This window comes from Nerophis lumbriciformis, linkage group LG11 (genome assembly GCF_033978685.3).
Source record: "Nerophis lumbriciformis linkage group LG11, RoL_Nlum_v2.1, whole genome shotgun sequence".
Classification (NCBI taxonomy): Eukaryota; Metazoa; Chordata; class Actinopteri; order Syngnathiformes; family Syngnathidae; genus Nerophis; species Nerophis lumbriciformis.
In genome coordinates this window covers 54,717,706-54,726,195 of record NC_084558.2, presented here as the reverse complement: position 1 = coordinate 54,726,195, position 8,490 = coordinate 54,717,706, and the positions used below count along the sequence as shown (strand labels likewise).

The following is an 8,490-nucleotide window of genomic DNA, read 5'->3' as shown; positions in this document are numbered from 1 at the left end:
CATGCATGATTTCTAATCACATATAAATGATATTTTTGATGATTATGAAGTGATTTAGAGTGAATATTTGAACATTGAGAGGATTGTAATTAGTGTCCATTGTCGTCCTCATCAACATGCAGCCTACTATCATCTTCTACGCCGCTGGAAGTCCTTGATTACGCGTGCGGCCTTTTGGGGGGGGGGTTCCTGTCATGGCGGCACCACTTAGATCACGGCGAGCGCAGGAAATGGCGACGGACACGAGGCTAAATACTGTATGTCATTCCAGGTAATCACCACGGCGCTCGGACTGAGGACGCCTTTGTTCGCCGTCGCTGCGGAAAAGCCTGCGTGCTGCTTGGAGGTAAATGTTTAAGTGTGTGTGTGTGTGTGTGTGTGTGTGTGTGTGTGTGTGTGTGTGTGTGAGTGACGTGGCGAGTGCGGCGGAAGGAAACACTCTTGCCGCCCGCGATTAGTTTACCCGATTATTAGGGATATCCAGCTTCCTATTTCCCTGTTAGCCTCTGGAAGTGTCCACCTGTAGCAAAGGGGGGGGGCTCCCCTCCCCTCCCCTCCCCTCCCCCGCAGCTCCATCCTCCTCCTATAAATATTAATAGGCTCATCTTTTTAAGCGCAGCGCTGAAAAAGGTCAAAGATGCTCTCCTAAACATCAGATCCTTTCCTCATTTGCGTAAGCAGCGTTTATCCACACGCCATTTCCTATTCACGCGCTGATTACCCGTCTTCTTCACGCACTCCAAAGGTGACGTGTGTGTGTGTGTGTGTGTGTGTGTGTGTGTGTGTGTGTGTGTGTGTGTGTGTGTGTGTGTGTGCGTGTGTGTGTGTGTGTGTGTGTGGCATTAACAACACAACAATCAGCTGCAAAGAAGAGGAGGACGACAGAAGCTGAGTGCAAGTTGCCCTTCAGCATAAAATATAACCATTAACAACATTCATTACCACAATTTGCAATTCCAATAGTGGTAAATGTCCTAGTGGTAAATGTCCTAGTGGTGAATGTCCTAGTGGTGAATGTCCTACAGTTTGTGCGCCCAAGCGCCGATACGTGTTGAGAGCAAGTGAAATGCTTGAATGTTTGGGGTGATTGGATTGTTTGGACGTTGGAACGTTTCCAATCAGATGAGAAATGTGGAACATGCAGTCGATTGTATATTCCACATTCATTGTCAATGGGGAGAAAATTCCAGGAAAACCAGGAATTTGGGGAAAGAGACAACATGTTTTGCGTTGGATATATGTGGAGAGTCGTGTGTGGATGGTTGAAAGGTCGGAATCGGGCTGAAAAATGGCCCACAATGTAGAAAATGTTGTGCATTGTAGAACTAAGAGTACATCCATTTATATGAATAGGAATTTCCTGGAAAGTTGGGAATTAATGGAAAATTGTGAATTTTTAAAAATATTGACACTAGCACAATTGTCCTGGATGATATGAATGGGTTGGTGTTGGAATCTTTGGAATTGGTTAAAAAATGTTGATGTAGTAACAGTTTGAATTGAGATTGGGTATTTTGGAATTTCAGGAAAACTGGGAATTTGTAAAAAAAAAAAAAAAAAATTGTTCCAACTAGGAGAAATATTTTGAAGGTAAAATGATTCAAACGGTTGAAAAATGCGGACTGTGAAAAGTTTCCAAGAAGAGGTGAAAATAGGGTTTCGGAAAACCGGGAATTCTGGGAATACCTGGAATTTTTTTTTTTACTTGGGAAATGGTAGTTTGCTTGTCCAAGGTGAGTGGAGTGTGTGGATGGTGGAACGCTTCCAATCAGAGAGGTTTGTATATTCCCTATTCACTGTCAATGGGGGAAATTCCTGGTAATTCCGGGTAATCGGGGAATTTTCAGAAAGGGGAAACATGCTGGCTTGAATGTGAGTGGAGTGTCTGGATGTTGGAACGCAGTCCATTGTATATTTCTCATTCATTGTCAATGGGGAGAAAATTCAAAGAAATTCCAGGAAAATTAGGAATTTGGGGAAAGGGACAACATGTTTTGTGTTGGATATATGTGAAGAGTCGTGTGTGGATGGTTGAAAGGTTGGAATCAGCTTTAAAAATGGCGCAAAATGTAGAAAATTTAGGGTATAGCAGAACTAAAAATACATCCATTTATTTGAATGGGAATTTCTTGGAAATTTGGGTATTTCGGGAAAACGGTGAATTTAAAAAAATATTGATACTAGCACAATTGTCCTGGATGATATCAATGGGTTGGTGTTGGAATCTTTGGAATCGGTTAAAAAATGTTGACCTGAGATCAATCAATCAATCAATCAATGTTTATTTATATAGCCCTAAATCACAAAAGTCGGGTATTTTGGAATTTCGGGAAAATCGGGAATTTGTCAAAAAATAAATGTTGTCATCCCAACTAGGAGAAATGTTTTGAAGGTAAAATGATTCAAATGGTTGAAAAATGCGGACTGTGAAAAGTTTCCAGGAAGAGGTGAAAATAGGGTTTCGGAAAACCGGGAATTCTGGGAATACCTGGAATTTTTTTTTTTACTTGGGAAATGGTAGTTTGCTTGTCCAAGGTGAGTGGAGTGTGTGGATGGTGGAACGCTTCCAATCAGAGAGGTTTGTATATTTCCTATTCACTGTCAATGGGGGAAATTCCTGGTAATTCCGGGTAATCAGGGAATTTTTGGAAAGGGGAAACATGCTGGCTTGAATGTTAGTGGAGTGTTTGGATGTTGGAACGCAGTCCATTGTATATTTCTCATTCATTGTCAATGGGGAGAAAATTCAGAGAAATTCCAGGAAAACCAGGAATTTTGTGTTGGATATATGTGAAGAGTCATGTGTGGATGATTGAAAGGTCGGAATCAGCTTTAAAAATGGCGCAAAATGTAGAAAATTTAGGGTATAGCAGAACTAAGAATACATCCATTTATTTGAATGGGAATTTCCTGGAAAGTTGGGAATTTGGGGAAAACGGTGAATTTAAAAAAATATTGATACTAGCACAATTGTCCTGGATGATATCAATGGGTTGGTGTTGGAATCTTTGGAATCAGTTAAAAAATGTTGACCTGAGATCAATCAATCAATCAATCAATGTTTATTTATATAGCCCTAAATCACAAAAGTCGGGTATTTTGGAATTTTGGGAAAACCGGGTATTTGTAAAAAAAATTAATGTTGTCGTCCCAACTAGGAGAAATGTTTTGAAGGTAAAATGATTCAAATGGTTGAAAAATGCAGACTGTGAAAAGTTTCCAGGAAGAGGGGAAAATAGGGTTTAGGAAAACTGGGAATTCTGGGAATACCTGGAATTTTATTTTTTTACTTGGGAAATGGTAGTTTGATTGTCCAAGGTGAGTGGAGTGTGTGGATGGTGGAACGCTTCCAATCGGAGAGGTTTGTATATTTCCTATTCACTGTCAATGGGGGAAATTCCTGGTAATTCCGGGTAATCAGGGAATTTTGGGAAAGGGGAAACATGCTGGCTTGAATGTTAGTGGAGTGTCTGGATGTTGGAACGCAGTCCATTGTATATTTCACACTCATTGTCAATGGGGAGAAAATTCAGAGAAATTCCAGGAAAACCAGGAATTTTGTGTTGGATATATGTGAAGAGTCGTGTGTGGATGGTTGAAAGGTCGGAATCAGCTTTAAAAATGGCGCAAAATGTAGAAAATTTAGGGTATAGCAGAACTAAAAATACATCCATTTATTTGAATGGGAATTTCCTGGAAAGTTGGGAATTTGGGGAAAACGGTGAATTTTTAAAAATATTGATACTAGCACAATTGTCCTGGATGATATCAATGGGTTGGTGTTGGAATCAGTTTCAACATGTTGACATAGTGACAGTTTGAATTGAGATTCGATATTTTGGAATTCCTGGAATTTTGGGAAAACCGGCAATTTGTTTGAAAAAAAAAGGAAAAAAAGATAACATTTCTATTTTAGCTTGTTTTGTAAAAATAGACCTTTTTAGTTTACTTTCCATCGGGAAAAACCCCAAACCTGAAAGTCAAATTGCAGGGAAAAATGTACTGGTTTTGGAAAAGAATAGCTGAAAATTATGTAAAATTATCATTTGTTTTCTAATTGGGGGAAATTGCAAAGAAAAATCTGAAAAAAATAAAAGAAAGACTCAAATAATTTGATAAATAAAAACATTCAGCTGTTCAACAAAACTACACATTTATTTTCTAGTCAGATGAGAAAACTAATTCAATCTTCTCATTAAGAGGAAAAATCTGCCCTTAAAGTTAGCACTTCTCAATTACTGTCTGTCACGCCCCCCCTCATGGACACTATTTTCTGTCATGCCCCCCCCTCAAGGAACAGAATTTTTTTCAGGCCCCCACTAAAGTTAGTTTATTTTTTCATCCGTACAAGTCAAAATAGTTCTTTGCTAACACTAAAGATGCTATTACGCCACTGCCTCTCACGCCCCCCCTTATCCCGACACCTCACGGCGAGCCTCCAGGGGGGGGGGGGTCGGGGGTTGGGGGCACTCCACTATTTACAAAGTCTTACATTAAAGGGGCTGTTTGGAACTTGCTCACAGTTACATTCATTTAAGAGACAACATTTTTCACGCCCCCCCTTGAAGTTAATATTTACCTATCTGTATGTGTGAAGATATTTGCTATTACACTATTTTCTGTCACGCCCCCCTTGAAGTTAATATTTACCTATCTGTATGTGTGAAGATGTATGCTATTACACTATTTTCTGTCATGCCCCCCCCTAAGGAACATCATTTTTTTCAGGCCCCCACTGAAGTTAGTTTATTTTTTCATCCGTACAAGTCAAAATAGTTCTTTGCTAACACTAAAGATGCTATTACGCCACTGCCTCTCACGCCCCCCCTTTATCCCGACACCTCACGGCGAGCCTCCAGGGGGGTGGGGGGGGGGGGGGGGGGGGCACTCCACTATTTACAAAGTCTTACATTAAAGGGGCTGTTTGGAACTTGCTCACAGTTACATTCATTTAAGAGACAACATTTTTCACGCCCCCCCCTTGAAGTTAATATTTACCTATCTGTATGTGTGAAGATATTTGCTATTACACTATTTTCTGTCACGCCCCCCTTGAAGTTAATATTTACCTATCTGTATGTGTGAAGATGTATGCTATTACACTATTTTCTGTCATGCCCCCCCTCATGGACACTATTTTCTGTCATGCCCCCCCCTAAGGAACATCATTTTTTTCAGGCCCCCACTGAAGTTAGTTTATTTTTTCATCCGTACAAGTCAAAATAGTTCTTTGCTAACACTAAAGATGCTATTACGCCACTGCCTCTCACGCCCCCCCTTATCCCGACACCTCACGGCGAGCCTCCAGGGGGGGGGGCCCCACTCCACTATTTACAAAGTCTTACATTAAAGGGGCTGTTTGGAACTTGCTCACAGTTACATTCATTTATGAGACAACATTTTTCACGCCCCCCCCCTTGAAGTTAATATTTACCTATCTGTATGTGTGAAGATGTATGCTATTACACTATTTTCTGTCACGCCCCCCCTAAGGAACATCATTGTTTTCAGGCCCCCACTGCAGTTAATGTTTATGTTTGTGGAGGGAGAGACTAAAGATGCTCTCACGCCCCCCCTCCTCGTGCACAGGTGTGATGTGTCTGGTGGTGGCAGATGAAAGTGGTCTGAGTGGTTCCAAAAGAAGTCTCCTTCCACTTGATAAATGTCAAGCAAATGAAGACCTGGGCTGAAAGCAATTTCCTCGCCGTGCGCCAGAGACTCGGGGAGGTTTTCCTGGGCCCGCCATCGATCATGAAGCCTCTGTTGTAGGCCAAGGTACACAATGCCCCCCCCCCGCCCCCCACTAAAATTGCTGACATCTGGACACATGCAGAGAGAGCTGCTTGTTTATCCAGGCTGCTAACGCTGAACTCCTTTGTAGCAAACAGCGCTCGCTGAAAAATGTTTGTGCGCTCATCACCGCCATTTTGCTCCTTTCACACAGATGGATCGACTCTTTTCAACGACTCTTTTAGGTCAACCACCAGAATTGACTCGCAGTTGTAAGTCGCTTTTTTAACACACATTTACAGCATTTTTATGTCGACGCAGCACTATCTGCCCAGTATATATATATATATATATATATATATATATTACATACATATATATATATTACATACATACATATATATATATATATATATATATATATATATATATATATATATATATATATATATATATATATATATATATATATATATATATATATATATATATATATATATATATATATATATATATATATACACACATGCATGTATCTGCCCAGTCTGTACGTGCAGGAGGGCTGCACACACACACACACACACACACACATATATACATATATATATATATATATATATATATATGTATAGATTTATATATTCAAACACACACACACACACATATATATATAAAAACACACACACACACATATAAAAACATATACACACACACACACACGTATGTATCTGCCCTGTCTGTATGTGCATGAGGGCTACACAAAAAAATCACACCGGAATCGCAAATTCTTATTCATCCCAATTCAAAATGTTTTAGTTTTAAAAATGTATGAAAAAAAAAAAAATTACTAAAAAATTACAAAAAAATATATATACAGGTAAAAGCCAGTAAATTAGAATATTTTGAAAAACTTGATTTATTTCAGTAATTGCATTCAAAAGGTGTAACTTGTACATTATATTTATTCATTGCACACAGACTGATGCATTCAAATGTTTATTTCATTTAATTTTGATGATTTGAAGTGGCAACAAATGAAAATGCAAAATTCCGTGTGTCACAAAATTAGAATATTACTTAAGGCTAATACAAAAAAGGGATTTTTAGAAATGTTGGCCAACTGAAAAGTATGAAAATGAAAAATATGAGCATGTACAATACTCAATACTTGGTTGGAGCTCCTTTTGCCTCAATTACTGCGTTAATGCGGCGTGGCATGGAGTCGATGAGTTTCTGGCACTGCTCAGGTGTTATGAGAGCCCAGGTTGCTCTGATAGTGGCCTTCAACTCTTCTGCGTTTTTGGGTCTGGCATTCTGCATCTTCCTTTTCACAATACCCCACAGATTTTCTATGGGGCTAAGGTCAGGGGAGTTGGCGGGCCAATTTAGAACAGAAATACCATGGTCCGTAAACCAGGCACGGGTAGATTTTGCGCTGTGTGCAGGCGCCAAGTCCTGTTGGAACTTGAAATCTCCATCTCCATAGAGCAGGTCAGCAGCAGGAAGCATGAAGTGCTCTAAAACTTGCTGGTAGACGGCTGCGTTGACCCTGGATCTCAGGAAACAGAGTGGACCGACACCAGCTGGACTGCTGCTGAGTGGTCCAAAGTCATGTTTTCTGACGAAAGCAAATTTTGCATTTCCTTTGGAAATCGAGGTCCCAGAGTCTGGAGGAAGACAGGAGAGGCACAGGATCCACGTTGCCTGAAGTCTAGTGTAAAGTTTCCACCATCAGTGATGGTTTGGGGTGCCATGTCATCTGCTGGTGTCGGTCCACTCTGTTTCCTGAGATCCAGGGTCAACGCAGCCGTCTACCAGCAAGTTTTATATATATATATATATATATATATATATATATATATATATATATATATATGTATATATACATATATGTATATACATATGTACATATGGTTACTTTACAATTTTTTAGCCCAATGTGGCCCCAAAGTCAAATATTTTGTACACCCCTGCTATGAGCTAATGCTAACGACTGAGACCAAATGATCTTACGGGGTTGACTGTGACATTCACTACACCAACTAGCGGTGTGGAACCAGCGGTGTGGAACTAGCGGTGCAGAACTAGCGGTGTTAGCGGTGTGGAACTAGCGGTGTGGAACCAGCGGTGTGGAACCAGCGGTGCGGAACTAGTGGTGCGGAACTAGCGGTGCGGAACCAGCGGTGCGGAACCAGCGGTGCGGAACCAGCGGTGTGGAACCAGCGGTGTGGAACTAGCGGTGTGGAACTAGCGGTGTTAGCGGTGTGGAACTAGCGGTGCGGAACTAGCAGTGTGGAACCAGCGGTGTGGAACCAGCGGTGTGGAACTAGCGGTGTGGAACTAGCGGTGTTAGCGGTGTGGAACTAGCGGTGCGGAACTAGCGGTGCGGAACCAGCGGTGTGGAACCAGCGGTGTGACGTCTGGCAACATGGAGCACCTGAAAAGCTTCTAAGATGAGACTTCTGGCAGAACTTCAAAGTCTTTCCATGTTCCTCAGAGGGGAAACGGGACATCAAATACAACTCTTTATCCGTGAAAAGACTGAAAGCAGAAGTAGTTTGTAAAAATGTCCCCCAGAGCTATTTCAAACTAAGTTCTTTTTGTGTCCTCCTCTAATGTGGTGGCGCACACAGGAAAAGTCTATTATCACTCACACTAATGGTGTGTGGGGGGGGGCACCACACACACACACACACACACACACACACACACACACACACACACACACACACACACACACACACACACACACACACAATG

At 41.1% G+C, this 8,490-nt stretch overlaps 1 long non-coding RNA gene across 1 annotated transcript; it reads left to right on the top strand.

Moving 5' to 3' along the window:
* The first annotated feature begins 241 nt into the window (after positions 1-241).
* On the top strand, positions 242-6,064 carry LOC133609992 (uncharacterized). Its single transcript, XR_009815813.1, has 3 exons — positions 242-346; positions 5,590-5,775; positions 5,945-6,064. It is a non-coding gene; the product is annotated as an uncharacterized lncRNA (long non-coding RNA).
* Positions 6,065-8,490: the final 2,426 nt, after the last annotated feature.